Source organism: Staurois parvus, unplaced genomic scaffold, assembly GCF_062004578.1.
Source record: "Staurois parvus isolate SC_StPar_1 unplaced genomic scaffold, SC_StPar_1.0 ptg000151l, whole genome shotgun sequence".
Taxonomy (NCBI): domain Eukaryota; kingdom Metazoa; phylum Chordata; class Amphibia; order Anura; family Ranidae; genus Staurois; species Staurois parvus.
In genome coordinates this window covers 23,084,142-23,100,448 of record NW_028317947.1, presented here as the reverse complement: position 1 = coordinate 23,100,448, position 16,307 = coordinate 23,084,142, and the positions used below count along the sequence as shown (strand labels likewise).

Here is a 16,307-nt window from a genome sequence, read left to right as displayed (position 1 = left end):
GCCATTTTTACTGTCATGGTTGCTTTTTTTAGGAACTTCTTTTAAAAAGAAATATAAAAATAATACTCTTTATTAAAGTTTTATAGTAGAAAAGACAAGAAATCAAGTAGTACAGGATACAGTGAGTCAAGAGGGGAAACACTACATCCAAATCCGGTACAAGGAATGTATAGTACAATGAATATTTCTTTTCTTTTAAAGATATTTTTATTGGAATTTGACAGTACATAAAATAGAGAAAAAGAAAAAAAAATGCAAAGACAACCTAATATAACAAAATGCAGCCCAAAGTCTGCTAAATATTGTTGATAACCCACATGGAAGAAAAATATATTTGAAATATATTTTACAAATATTCTTCCCAACTATATTGACATATATTTGAAATGCTACAATTTTGGCCATATTGAATATATTTTAAAAAAACAAAATAAAAAAAACAAACAAAATATATATATATATATATATATATATTATTATACAGTATTTATAAAGCGCCAAAAGTTCGCTCAGCGCTGTACATTACAAAAAAATAAATTATATATATATATATATATATAGTGTATATATACTGTGTATTTTGCTCTCTGTATTCCCATGTGGGAGAAGAATGTACAGTCAGGTCCATAAATATTGGGACATTGACACAATTCTAACATTTTTGGCTCTATACACCACCACAATGGATTTGAAATGAAATTAACAAAATGTGCTTTAACTGCAGACTGTCAGCTTTAATTTGAGGGTATTTCCATCCAAATCAGGTGAACGGTGTAGGAATTACAACAGTTTGCATATGTGCCTCCCACTTGTTAAGGGACCAAAAGTAATGGGACAATTGGCTTCTCTGCTGTTCCATGGCCAGGTGTGTGTTATTCCCTCATTATCCCAATTACAATGAGCAGATAAAAGGTCCAGAGTTCATTTTAAGTGTGCTATTTGCATTTGGAATCTGTTGCTGTCAACTCTCAAGATGAGATCCAAAGAGCTGTCACTATCAGTGAAGCAAGCCATCATTAGGCTTAAAAAACAAAACAAACCCATCAGAGAGATAGAAAAAACATTAGGCGTAGCCAAAACAACTGTTTGGAACATTCTTAAAAAGAAGGAACGCACCAGTGAGCCCAGCAACACCAAAAGACCCGGAAGACCACGGAAAACAACTATGGTGGATTACCGAAGAATTCTTTCCATGGTGAAGAAAACACCCTTCACAACAGTTGGCCAGATCAAGAACACTCTGCAGGAGGTAGGTGTATGTGTGTCAAAGTCAACAATCAAGAGAAGACTTCACCAGGGTGAATACAGAGGGTTCACCACAAGATGGAAACCATTGGTGAGCCTCACAAACAGGAAGGCCAGATTAGAGTTTGCCAAACGACATCTAAAAAAGCCTTCACAGTTCTGGAACAACATCCTATGGACAGATGAGACCAACATCAACTTGTACCAGAGTGATGGGAAGAGAAGAGTATGGAGAAGGAAAGGAACTGCTCATGATCCTAAGCATACCACCTCATCAGTGAAGCATGGTGGTGGTAGTGTCATGGCGTGGGCATGTATGGCTGCCAATGGAACTGGTTCTCTTGTATTTATTGATGATGTGACTGCTGACAGAAGCAGCCGGATGAATTCTGAAGTGTTTCGGGAATATTATCTGCTCATATTCAGCCAAATGCTTCAGAACTCATTGGACGCCGCTTCACAGTGCAGATGGACAATGACCCAAAGCAGACTGCAAAAGCAACGAAAGAGTTTTTTAAGGGAAAGAAGTGGAATGTTATGCAATGGCCAAGTCAATCACCTGACCTGAATCCGATTGAGCATGCATTTCACTTGCTGAAGACAAAACTGAAGGGAAAATGCCCCAAGAACAAGCAGGAACTGAAGACAGTTGCAGTAGAGGCCTGGCAGAGCATCACCAGGGATGAAACCCAGCGTCTGGTGATTTCTATGCGTTCCACACTTCAGGCTGTAATTGACTGCAAAGGATTTGCAACCAAGTATTAAACAATGAAAGTTTGATTTATGATTATTATTCTGTCCCATTACTTTTGGTCCCTTAACAAGTGGGATGCATATACAGTATGCAAACTGTTGTAATTCCTACACCATTCACTTGATTTGGATGTAAATACCCTCAAATTAAAGCTGACAGTCTGCAGTTAAAGCACATCTTGTTCATTTAATTTCAAATCCATTGTGGTGGTGTATAGAGCCAAAAATGTTAGAATTGTGTCAATGTCCCAATATTTATGGACCTGACTGTATTTTAAAAATATTCTTCCCAAATATATTGACATATATTTGAAATGCTACAATTTTGGCTGTATGCAATATATTTCAATAAACGTATACACAGATATATACACACACACTGTATGTTGAAATGTGTTTTTTATTACAAAATATATGAAAAATATTTTTAAATATACATTGCAAATATACTGTATGTCTTTTAAAAATACAAATCTAAATTTTTGGAATGCATTTACAGGTATATGTAAAAATATGTTAAAATTACTTCTGAAGTAAATATTTAAAAAATATCTATTTTTTAAAATATATTTTTTTAAATATATTCAGATTTTTTTAACATATCAAAAATGTCATTGTAACATATTTTTACATATATTTGTAAATGCATTCCAAAAATGTAGATTTGTATTTTTAAAGACATACAGTATAATTTAAATTTTATTTTTAAAAATATTTTTCATATATATATATATATATATATATATATATATATATATATATATATATATATATACCAGTTTTCCAGGTTTTTTAATATTTGTTAGAAAGGAGAAGAGGAAGTTCTAAATTTGATTTCTTGCAGCAAAAGCTGTTGTGTTTTGAGCTTGTGCATTTGGTAAAACATCTGGGATTTCTTAACCCTTAACATTCAGGGTTCCAAAAGCTATAGTCACCATACCTCTTATAGCACGCTGATCCATTATGCTCAATCCGCAGATCCAAACCATCCTGCGGGGATCGTCGGCTTGCAACCTATATGTGGTGACACCGGACCCGCTCCACGAAAAGGTAAGTTGTAAAGAAAGCCGACGATCCCCGCAGGATGGATCGGATCTGCGGATTGAGCATAATGGATCGGAGTCTGATCCATTATGCTCAATCCGCAGATCCGATCCATTCTGCGGGGATTGTCAGAGGGGGTGACACTAACCCTGGGGACTCCCCTGGAACCATTAATATTATTATTATCTTTATGATGTATCTCAGCAAGCCCGACCTTCATCTAAACCAGGGGTGGACTGACCATTTGAAAACTTGGGCACTGCCCGAGGGTCTGGGGTCAGTAGGGGGCCCCATGAGATGCCTCTGGTACCTTTTTCATAGGCTTTTTTGAATTTGGGCAAGGACACAGGGGCCCCATGATCCCCTATTGCCTGGGGCCCCATGAGTTGTAAGTCCGCCCCTGACCTAAACACACCCTCAGGCTAAGAAACAATTAAACATTTATCCCATGCATGCAGCCTTTTTTAAAAAATCTGATCTTACAAAAATCTACGGATGTGAAAGATCAGAAAGAGAAGCCATGCCCCCAAAGACTGACAGATAGCAGCTACGGGCGTCACGACCCGCGGTCGCCACCACCAACAGGCGACAATCGCACAGCCGCGACTAACAGTAATACGTCACGCCCACGGCGTCAGACCCCAGACCTTCTCACCAAACTCGTGACCGAAGGGCTGGCCGATCCAAAACCGCGGTGTGACGCGCGTAACAAGGCCCCACCCAGCTGCACCCTACACAGCGATTGCCCAGCTAATGGACTACAATCGGTGCCTGCAGCCTGAATGCGCTTGTTACTGGGTCGGGTTAGTTACGCAACTAACCCTCTACTGCCACCACCACTTTTGTCGGAGACTGGGAAACTCCCGTTACCAAATATACACTGTAATGATCGAAATATTGATCTATATAGCACGGCCCGCGGACCTACTATACAGAAATATAACCACAGTAGCGTCTCTTCAAAGGCAGGGATTCGTGAATTGCAAGTAAGCACTTAGAAACAGTTTAACACTTTCAGAAAGAAAGATTTATTGCTAAAAGCGTTGGATGCAAAATAAATAGTTACAAAGATGTCACAAAAATATATATATATATATATATGTATATAAAGACACAGCAAACCTAGAATAGCGAGGAAATTACAGGGTAAGTTACTTGCCTTGCCTGGTTTTAGCAAATTCAAGATGCAGAGTAGAAAGGTTCTTTGATCTCCCCTTGTTACGATGTTGCTGGGAGATCCCTGTGTGTGAGTCTAACTCACTTACTCTCTTAAAAGGTCCCTCTCAAAAGGGGAGGGGGGCTCTGACTTGGGAGTGGTCATTGGGAAACTCTACACTAAATTACTAGCTTCATATCCCGTGATATGAACCATACAGTTGACCTCAGGACTGTGCACTTATTTTGGTCGGTTTGATAATGAGTGGGCTTACATAGTTTTGGGTGATAAAAGTGACACCTTTGCAGACTGGCCGGCTCCACTTCTCATGTCTTAGGTTGTTCCACACCATTTGCCAGGAGATAAAGTCTGCCTCACAGGAATGCAGGGGGGATGTGAGGATTCCAGGAAGACCTCAAATACACAGACAGAACATGAAAACAAGGGTTGAGGGGGAACTCCGCTCCAATTCTGATGAGCAAGTTTGCCACAACGGGGACCTGACATTCCTCCACGCCTTTGTCCAGGCTCCCGGCTGCCACTCGTCCTTCTTACACCGAGAATGAGTAAACCCTTTTAAAGTTTTCTTCTCTTGTCCCAACAAGCAATCTTGTGCATACAGGATTGTGGCAGAGCATTGTAGATTGTAACGCTCCTCAGGGGCGGGTACCAACGTGAATGGCCTATGTACTCAGAGATGTAGCACTTGTTCTACATAAATGTTTAAAATACTCCGACCCAGTTTCTAAGTGTCCTTAGAAGTAATTTTTAAATGCTGCTAACTTTGCAAGAGGCTTCTGATAACCTTTATATTTTATATCTCTTCCTCAGACTTTACATAATGCGAGTTTGTCTTCTCCTGCTTTCATGTCCAGTGTGTTGATGTGTATTATGTCTTTGCTTTCTCTGCATCCTTCCATCTTTGTTATATGTCCCATAGACTTCAGAAACGTTACCTGCCTACTCACTGCAGGGCCTGTCTCTGAACTGTTTAATATTCTCTTCAACAGAAGCATCGCTCATTTTTCTGTCTGCTCATTAGACGAATGAATCCCTGAAGCTGCTTGCAGTTCATTAGTATTTATTTACACAAATTAATGCGTGTGTAGAATTAAAACTTTTTTGTAGACTTCGCCTGCAGATGGCTTATGCATGTATCTGAACTACCACGGAGCCGGCAGAGTTGGTAGCCAGCCACACTACTAACTAGCCACTGCTGGGAAATAATAGCATATTAGCAGAACTACTCTGAACACATGCTAAGCACTGGCATGTCCATACCAAAAGACAGATACTACATATAACCACTTCAAGTCTGCATACCTTCACCTCACCCCCTTCCTGCCCAGGACAATTTTCAGCTTTCAGCGCTATCACACTTTGACAATTGCGCGGTCTTGCAACACTGTACCCGTATGAATTGTTTAGCATTTTTTTCAGACCGATAAAACTTTATGTTGGTGGTATTTATTCACCACTAGGATTTTTATTTTTTTTGCTATATAAATGAAAACGACCAAACATTTTGAAAAAAAAATTTTTTAATAAATTTTGCAAATAAATAATCTTTCTTCATAAATCTTGACCAAAATGTATTCATCTATATTTAAAAAAAAAAAAATAACCCAAATTAGTTTCTAACCAAAAATTAAAATTTTTAAAAAAATGTTTTAACAGTTTTATTTTTTTTTCAAATTATTATTTATGTTTTTTTTTTTTAAACATACTGTCACCCTAGCAGTACAGTACCATAGTGACACTGTACTACTTGTGGGGGGGTGATGAAGATTTTTTTTTCTTTTTTTTACACTGATTGCTTTTACACCCATAAAGGCTGTAGAAGCAATAATGTTTTCTTCTCTCTGGCTGCATTTTTGCAGCCATTGAGAAATACTGTGAGAGCTGTGATTGGTCACAGCTTGTCACATGGTACAAGGCTGTTGTGAATAGCTCTGTACCATGTGATCATTCACAGATTTCACAAGTAGTAAGCAATGATGTCAGGAAGTGACATCTTACTTCTATTCATGTGATCACTGATTGGCCAATCAGTGATCACATGATCAGGACCTCACACAGAGGTCCCGTACAGAGGTCCCGTACAGCGATCAGTGTTCCACTGTGTCCGGAGGAGTGCGCACAGGCAGTGAATGTGGAGGCCGTTTATAGACAGCCACTCGCTCCTGCACTGCTCCCGTCCGGCTGTTTATGTACATGGGCCGGACAGGAAGTGGCTAAAGTGAAACAATAAAAATAACAACATGGTATCACTGATTTCTTTTGAAGCAGTATTAAACCCAAAAGCAAACATTTAATATATTGCAGCTTACCAATTCTTAGATGTGATAACTGTATTAGTTTTCCTTTTAGCCTTTCTTTCTTTAATTTTCACCTGGTGATCCTGCCAGTAAGTCTGTTGTTTTTCAAAAGAACAAGTTATTATCATACAGTATTTATATAGCGCCAAAAAGTTTGCTCAGTGCTGTACATTATAGTGGGGGAGCGTACATGAGACAATACAGTAACAATACAATACACAAGGGGTTCGAGGGCCCTGCTCCTTGGAGCTTACAATCTAGGAGGGAGGGGAGAGTGGTACAGGAGGATATGGCTGTGGGGGATGGAGTGGTAGGAAGAGTGGAGGAGATCGGCTGTTAGGTGAGTGCGGGGCAGGCTTCTGTAGCTGTAGTAGTTAGAGGGTTGAGTAAAACCATTTAACACTGGTGGGGATGCTTACAATGGTCAGCTTTTATTTATTTTTTTTTAATCCAAAAACTCTTAAATAGTGTGAACTGGAGCTTGGCTTCAATTTATCTAAATCTTCTAGTGCAACACTGCTACTGCCCGAGGGTGTCTCTGTTGCTCCTTCATCCAGGGTGTAGGCACTGAAATACAGGAGGTGTGTTACTGGCCAGATCACCAGGTGAAAACAGAGGGGGAAAAAAGCCTTAAAAAAGAAAACTAATGCAGCCACCACATCTTAGGACTGATAAGCTACAACAAGTTATTTTTTGGTTTTCGGTTTAAGGAGCAGAATCTGGGGTTCTGTTTTTTTCAATTTTAATGTTTCACTTGAAGAATTGTTTAAATTGCTGCTCCCTGTTTTGGTACATGTTGTCTAATGCAGTGCCCAGCCCCCTACCCACCCCATGCCATTTGTTTGACAAGCCATAACATATTGGCCTAGAAAATGGTCACTCTTGTTTCTTAACATTTGGCTTGATTGGGGTTCAGATTCGACATCCGAACTTCAGTAATGTTTGCCAAACTGAACCCAGATACATTCAGCTCATCATTAATATAAAACTGCCTATAACCACCCCAGTTCAGCAAGCATCCTCCCCCAATGATTGCTTGCAGTAAACCTTGTTAGATGACTCCGTGGAATAGGACATCCAGTATTACATGAGGCTCCTTGCTTGCTGCCAGTTGGTTGAGAATGACAGCCACCATCAATCTCCAGCAGCACCTAGAGAATTAAAAAGCTGCAGATCTGAATCTCACTCCTTCATGTATTAACCACTTCCATCCTTCAGCACTGCTTCAATAGTTTTTAAGGTATAATCCAAGCACATATACAATACACAGATCAATGCAGGTATGAATTCATTAACATATCATTAAATGTATTTATAAAATGCAAGCAGTACCTGAATGGGACCTGGTATCAGTCTCTTACAGTCCCTGTACAGCAGAGCTCACAGAGGGGAGGGAGAAGCAGCACAAAGAACCAATCAATACAATGCAAGAGACAGGAGAGTGACATACTGATAAGCTCATCACTGCGCTCCTTCTCCTTTTTGCTCTCCAGTCCTATCCTCTAAGTGAAAGGGAAACTGCAGCAAAGAAAGATCCAGTCCTTTCCCCCTAATAGACCAGACTGTGCAGTCTGGCAGGGCTGTGTAAAACTCAGGATTAATGGACAGAAATTCAAAACCTTTGATAGGCAAAACAGCTTCTATGTATCATCGGTGCATTTTGCTGTTAGGCTGGAGTTCACCTTTAATAGAATGCAGGATTGTACTAAAGAGAACCTGTCACCAGACCATTAATTAAAAAAAAGAAAACTTCTCGGGAGGTTATATGTGCATTTACATATTCTCTGCATGCTATTTACCTGGAACGGTCTACCGTGTGTAGACATGAAAAAGCCCTGAGATTGCTGCTGGGTGCTGCTGTCTGCATATTATATTTGCACTAAAACACATCACAGCCCCTCTTTACGTCACAGCACCCCCATCTATCAGTGTCTTCAGCCTTCCCTTCACATCATTTGACATTTGAACAAGAGGAGGGACAGAGAAGACAGGATCAGGAGATAAGAGGGAGACACTGAAAGAAGGGGAAGATGCTGATTGGCCCCGTGCTGATCACTTGCACTCTCCCCCCAAAAAAAACCTCTCTAGCAAAACACACCAAACTGAGCCTGTGCAGAGTGACTCCACATGATATGTCTTATCAGGAGATGAGAGGGGGACACTGGAAGAAGGGGAGAATCAGAGAAGACAGGATCAAACAGCCTTTTTACATAATACACAGGATTAACCCCTTAGGTTCCACAGTGAGTATAACAAGCATGCTTTACTGCATATACAGACTGATTGTACTGTTGTGGGTTTAGTAACACTTTAAAAATGCATTTAATAATGTATAAATGAATACAGAGCCTTTAATAAATGCCTGGAGCTGTAAAACATTGAGGTAAGTCTAGAATTCCAGGCTGAATCTCTGCACTGTGCTTGGTGAAATCAGTAAAGGTTAAAGACCTCTCTTTTCAGAAAAAGCAGAAAAAGTGCAGCTAGCTGAGTGTTAAATGCAGGAGTCGCCATGTGAATGGTATAAAAGCCTGGGGGAAGGGGGGGTCTGGGAAAGGACGCTAGTGACAAGGAAGGGGGGAGGGAGGGAAGGGGTTACATGGCTCTGATTATCCTGAATTGATTATCTCCCTCTGAGGCTGCTGGTAATTTAGTGGCATTTTGATGCAAGTTATTTTGGGCTGAAAACACATCGTTTGAGCTCCCTGCGAGAACAGAGGAAGATAAAGATTTCAGCTGAAAAAGGCAATACTATCCATGCTGGGCTGCACAACGCACAGAACAACCTTGGTTGTATGTCTACATAGAGCTGTCTAATAGGCTGCAGTAACATTGTATTATCCATGGATATCACACAAAAGTGACACTCCGATGTATACAGTGACATGCCGGGACAGATTGAAATATTCCACCTTTCAATATTTCTATCATGTCTAGGATCAGCTGTCAGGGAACAAATGCAGACACTTCCAGCCACAACTCAGCAAGGATACAGTGCTGGGACTTATAGTCTCTTAGTAGGAAAGGTCATCCGTATCACTTACAGCCATCAGCAAGAACAGCTAAACTGGATCTTTCCTATCCTCAACCCTGTGTCAATTATATTTAGAAGTGTGCAAGGTTGTCCTTAATATATTATTTACATCCTGTATTTCTTGCATTTTCTATCAAGGAAACGTCTGGATTAGAGTTTACTTATTATGTATTCTAGCTGTTAAAGTACTATTAAACTGTCAGTGTTTTTTTTTTGTTTTACGCATTGAGCACAATAAAATTAACATTCCCCAGTAAGCTATGTGGTATAATTATCACCCGGCAATTGCAGTTTACAGCTTTCAGTGCTGCTGCGTTTGCACCTTCAGAGCTGCTTCCCTGAACTTCCTGTCTTTAGCAGAGGACAGGGCAATCTCAGTCTGTTAGTTTGGAGAAGGAAGGAGGAGGGAGGAGCAGGGGAGTGCCTTGCCATCCTAGGCTATGGAGCTTTGTGTTAACAAACTCGTGCAGACTCTACCTCCGCAACATCGCCAAAATACGCACGTTCCTAACCCCAGAAACCACTAAGCACCTCATCCACTCCCTCATCATATCACGACTCGACTACTGCAACTCCCTCCTCACTGGCCTGCCTCGCCGCTGGCTATCCCCGCTTCAGTCGATCCTGAATACGGCTGCCAGACTCATTCACCTTTCCAACCGCTCTATTTCTGCCACCCCCCTCTGCCAATCCCTCCACTGGCTTCCGATTGCGCAACGGATCAAATTCAAAATCCTAACGCTGACGTACAAAGCTGTCCACCATACTGCCCCGAACTACATCACTGACCTAATATCCAAGTACCGCCCATCACGCACACTCCGCTCCTCACAAGACCTCCTTCTCTCTAGTTCCCTGGTCTCCTCCTCCCATGCCCGCCTCCAGGACTTCTCCAGGGTGTCACCCATCCTCTGGAACTCCCTGCCCCAACCCATCAGATTATCACCTACTCTCCTCTCCTTTAGGCGCACCGTGAAAACCCATCTCTTCAGGGAAGCCTACCCCACCCCCTGCTAACCTGCTAACCTCCTCCACTCTACCTACCACTCCATCCCCCACAGCTATCTCCTCCTGTGCCACCATCCCCTCCCTCCTAGATTGTAAGCTCGAAAGAGCAGGGCCCTCAATCCCCTCATGTTTTGCATTGTATTGGTATTGTTCTGTCACATGTTATGTCCCCCTTTCTAATGTACAGCGCTGAGTGAACTATTGGCGCTTTATAAATACTGTATAATAATAATAATAATACACGCAGTGCAGATAGACATGACTATTGTCCCTGCATGTAAGGGTGACTCCATAGAGCACTGTGGGAGAAAGGAGCCACCCTGAAAGAGAAAACCTGGGGCAGTGGTCATGGTGCCAGCTTAAACTGGAACACAGGTAAGGACTACAACATAACACAGGTAAGGATTAAATCAGCTGCTGAAAGTGACTACAAACTGCAGCCGCCATTCACACAATTACATTTATGACACATTGTAACATTTGTAACAAATATCATAAACTCTTGTAACAAATATTATAAATACCCACAAAAGACTCTTAAAGCTGTAAAAAAAAAAAAGAAAAACAAGAGCCTTTGAAGAGATAAATAGAACTTTTGCTATAGTGCTAACCTGTCCCCAGCAGTACTTCTTTTCTGTCACAAGATGTCCTCAGTCTTCCAGGCTGAGTGATGGTCAATATCATTCAACCTTCCTCTGAGCCCAGCCACCTCCACTCTGATTGGACAGTGAAAGAGAAGCAGTGTAGTGATGAGTTTATCTCTCTGTCACTCTGCTTTCATATCTGTATGTTCCTTATTTATTACAGGTACCTATATTGTGCCATCGGTTTATGCAGTGCTTTACATATATATTGTACATTCACATCAGTCCCTAACCCTCAAGGGGCGTACAATCTAAGGTCCCTAACTCACATTCATACATATACCTACTAGGGCCAATTTAGACTGGATCCAATTTACCTCCCAGGATGTCTCTGGAGTGTGGGAGGAAGCCCTAGTACCTGGAGGAAACCCATGCAGGCACAGAGAGAACATGCAAACTCCAGGCAGGTGGTGCTGTGGTTGGGACTTGAACCAACAGCCCTAGCAGAGGCGTAGCTAGGATATTTTGCGCCCAGGGATGAACTATAAAATTGGCGCCCCAGCCCCACTCCCCATTTAATCACATCAGTGACACCAATGATGGGGCACCATTCCTCCCACTGACACCAATGACACTTACCTTGCTGACCCCTGCTCCAGCCTAGGCTCCTTCCCTCTCCCATCCACAGCCAGTATACCTGGTTGCGGCAGCACCATCTGCACGGCACACTTACCGGTCAGCTGTCTTCTTCACTTGCTCCAGCCGCTCCCTCACTTGATCTTCGTGCTGCCGCTCGGCTCCTCCTCTCCAAGCTCCGCCTCCTCACAGGTGATTGGCTGCCTGTGTGCCTTTCCTGAGCTACAGTTCTGGCGCCCAATCACCAGTGAGGAGACGGAGCTTGCAGAGGGAGGTACAAAGTGCCATAGGCTGTCCAGTGATTCCAAGGGTGTGGCCGGATGACAGGGGTGGCATGTCATCCCGCCCACACATCGTGTTCAGGGAAAAGAAGGCACCGGACCTGCGGACCTCTCTACCCATCCTCCAGCAGCGCCTCCTGGACTGGATCGTCGTGGGACTGGGACACGGAGCCAGGTAAGACACAGCAGCCCGCTGCCAGCCCCTGTACTAAGTGTCCCTTCCGTTGGGGACAAGGACGCCTTGTTTGCCTCGTGGCAAATACGCCCCTGGTTGTAAGCCTCATTTGGCACCCCTGTACCCTGGCGCCCGGGTACATATGTACCCCCCTGCCCCCCCTAGCTATGCCTCTGAACCCTAGTACTGCCAGGCGGAAGTGCTAACCATTTAGCCACTGTGCTTCCCCACTTATCAACACAACTGCCTGGATTCTTGTGCTGATTTTTCTTCTTCCACTCTGAGCTCTGCTGTACAAGTTCTGCAAGAGGCTAATGCTAAGTTAGATTTAGTTACCAGTTAAAAAAACCCACATGCAATAATGTATTACATATAAAGAACGGCTCCGATGTGTGTCCTTTATATCTGCTTTGAAGTTCAGCTGAACAAAATACACACAGCCAGAGTGCAATTGCTGTTACTGGGTTCCTCTTAAAGCAAAGAGTAAACGGCAGAGCTGGAGTACCTGTAAGGGATCCCAGTGCCCTGCACCTAGAATGCAATGTAGAATGACAGAATGGAAGTTTCTATCGGAGGTTTCTCATACAGGTATTTTCCTTTGTAACTTTTTTCCTTCAGGGATTCTTTGCTGCTTTGCATTTCCACATATTTTACTGCTTCTGGCCTGTCCAGGAAAGGAAGGGAGATGTTCAATGGTGCGCCCCAACACCTACATGCTGAAATATGGGTGCCTTTACATGTAACACAGTTCTTGGTGTCACCCTAGGATGCTTTGATGCTGGTACATTGAAAACCACAGGGTATTTTGCCCTCCTTTTTACAGTATAAGCACAAAACTGTGAACCTGTGGCCCTTTACATTTCCTTTTCCAGCTGCAGCCTTATTTGATTCCTGGGTGTCTTCCCAAGACAATTGACACAATTGATGCATCTCTATCTAATGTTGTTTTTTAATGGAAAGATTCTGTGTGGCTTCACAAGCCGTACCATTATTTCAGCACCATGGACAGAGTCACATTGCACATACATTTTCTCTTGAATGCAATAAATGGCAAGAACAATGGTCCTTGCTAACTGGAAAGATCATAAAAAGAAAATATAGTAGTTTTGTACTATTTCATTCAGCCAACAGGTGGAGCTTTAGGTTCATTCTTGTATGTTTTCCTTTATCCCTTTACTTCCATTGTTCTGCGCAGAGATTAGAGGCGCTGCGCAAACTGTTGGTGCTATATAAATCCTGTATAATAATAATAGGAGACATATCTAAAGTTTCCAGGGTGGATCATTTCTTTAGCACCCTCCTCCTCTATACAACACAATAATATTTTAATTTATAATTATAAAGTTAAAATAATAATGTGCAGAAAAGCAATTCAGACAGTGAAAACTGGAGTACATCTTTACATTGGCAGTGTAGTGTCCATCATATTGGTGATCAGTTTAGTGCTTTCTGTCACACTGGTTGCTAGTGTAGTGCCCCTAGTCACACTGGCAGTTTAGTCACCCTATCACGCTGGCAGTCAGTGTAGTGCCCCCATCACACTGGCGGTCAATGTAGTGCCCCCATCACACTGGCAGTCAGTGTAGTGTTCACCGTCATGTTGTTGGTCAGGATAGTGCCTCTCTTCACAATCCCATTATAGCTGCCCCTGTAACACTGGTAGTCAGTGTAGTGCCCATCCTCACTGTGGTGGTCAGTATAGTGCCCCATTACACCTGTGGTCATTGTAGTGCCCCCTTACACTGGTAGTCAGTGTAGTGCACTTTAAATTGGCAGCCAGTGTAGTGCCCCTATCACACTGATAGTCAGTGTAGAGCCCCTATTACATTGACATTCAGTGTAGTGCCCATTACACTGGCATTTGATATAGTATAGTATTATAAAGATGGCCATTATAGTGTCCCAGTTCCGTAGGTAGTCAGTGTAGAGCCCAAATTACATAGACATTCAGTGTAGTGCCCCTATTACATAGACATTCAGTGTAGAGCTCCTATTACATAGACATTCAGTGTAGTGCCCCTATTACATAGACATTCAGTGTAGTGCCCCTATTACATAGACATTCAGTGTAGTGCCCCTATTACATAGACATTCAGTGTAGTGCCCCTATTACATAGACATTCAGTGTAGTGCCCCTATTACACAGACATTCAATGTAGTGCCCCTATTACATAGACATTCAGTGTAGAGCCCCTATTACATAGACATTCAGTGTAGAGCCCCTATTACATAGACATTCAGTGTAGTGCCCCCTTACACTGGCATTCAATATAGTATAGTATTATAAAGATGGCGATTATAGTGTCCCAGTTACATAGGTGGTCAGTATAGTGTCCCTATTACATAGACATTCAGTGTAGTGCTCCCTTACACTGGCATTCAATGTAGTATAGTATTATAAAGATGGCGGTTATAGTGTCCCAGTTACATAGGTGGTCAGTGTAGTGCCCCTATTACATAGACATTCAGTGTAGTGCCCCTAATACATCGGTAGTCAGTGTAGTGCCCCTATTACATACTGTTGGTGGTCAGCATAGTGTGCCCAAACACATTACCAGTCAGTGTGGTATCAGTCATTACATTGACAACGTAATACCCTTAATTACATTGGTGGTCAGTGTAGTTCACCCATTTACAATGGTAGTAAGTGTAGTGTTCCCCCTCCCCTGGTAAAATGATGATCAGTTAAGAGCATTGAAGATGAAGTAACCACACGCAGCATGAAGTCCACTTAATACCAATTTTCTAAAAAAAAGGTCGCTGAAAATCTACAGTATTTTCTGCACCCCCCCCATACTATCCTGCTGTGTACAGACAATTGCAATGTTCCATTTCCCTGTCCCGGTCTTTCATTATTCCAGTCCCTTTCTACTGTACTTTACTTTTAAAACATCATTAGAGTAGTACTACAACCTTTATAAATAGGCCTCATTGTGGTTTTCTCTGATTCTTCCAGCATGTTGCAAGTTGCATCCGTCCAGATGATAACCTTTGGAAATAAAATCTGTGTTTTCCTTCTCTTTGTCTCTCTCTTTTCATTCTCTCTCTTTTTTTTTTTTTTTTTTTTACAGGAGAGTAACAGAGAACCAAGTGGTACATGCACATGCACCCTACCATGGTTACCCAGACCACAAGCCTGGATGTAGATATCAATGACTGAACAGAGAGGAGCTCAATAAACCTCAGCCAGAGGCTCAACCTGTCTTATCAAGTCATCTCCTCGCCGCAGCAGCTGTGTGTTCAGTTACTGGAAATCACCCATATGTATATTCACGCTGGATTACAAAGGAATGTTAATTGAATGTGCAGAAATAAGTATGGCAGCATAAGGCGTCTATTTGTCATTCATAAATGACTGCAATTATATCCTTATCCTTCTAATCATTGTAGACACAATACTGCATAAATAACATGGAGTGGCACCCCTTAAAATCTTATATTTAATTGGTTTCATGAAAGCATCCTTTATTCTGCCTATAATCATTAAAGCTGAAGTCGTGGCGAGCAGCTAAATACACAGGTACTTAAAGTCAATGTAAACCCAATCATTAACATCACATAGATACGTTAATGTGATTTCTGTTGTAGGGTGACAGCTCTCTGTCCTTCCTTCTTAATTATGCTCCCGCATTTATCATCCTGTCACACAGGCTTGTCATTGAAATTTTAACACACATTTCAAATGTTTTTTTTAAGTAAAACGAATCCACAAGGTGCTAATGGTATCCAGCATTTCCTGAAGTTGTGCTAAAACATGTATATTAACCTTAGGTTTAGCTGATGACCTTTAATGTGATAAAAATAAAATGCATGCACAGATTTTTTTCTGAAGGTTTTTGTGACCTACACAGTGGACTGTCAATAGTAATACGTTAACAGCACATTTTGCAGACAATGTGGCAATCAACACAGGGGATCACCCATGGAAACCAGAAATCTTTCAAAAAAGTGCATTGATCTGTTGTAAAGAAGGGGACAAATAGTACTAAAGGGAAATTATATACTGTATATATATTGCCAAACGTATTGGTCGGCCTGCCTTCAAACGTACATGAAATTTAATGGCATCCCAGTCT

The 16,307-nt window shown here is 41.8% G+C and overlaps 1 long non-coding RNA gene across 1 annotated transcript in view; it reads left to right on the top strand.

Annotated features, from left to right (window-relative positions):
* The window catches only part of LOC149464616 (uncharacterized), a 54,814-nt gene extending 38,764 nt beyond the window's left edge, over positions 1–16,050 (top strand). Inside the window, exon 2 of the long non-coding RNA XR_016312368.1 lies at positions 15,303–16,050. This is a non-coding gene — a long non-coding RNA (uncharacterized LOC149464616). The remainder of the gene's footprint in view (positions 1–15,302) is intronic.
* The last annotated feature ends 257 nt before the right edge of the window (positions 16,051–16,307 follow it).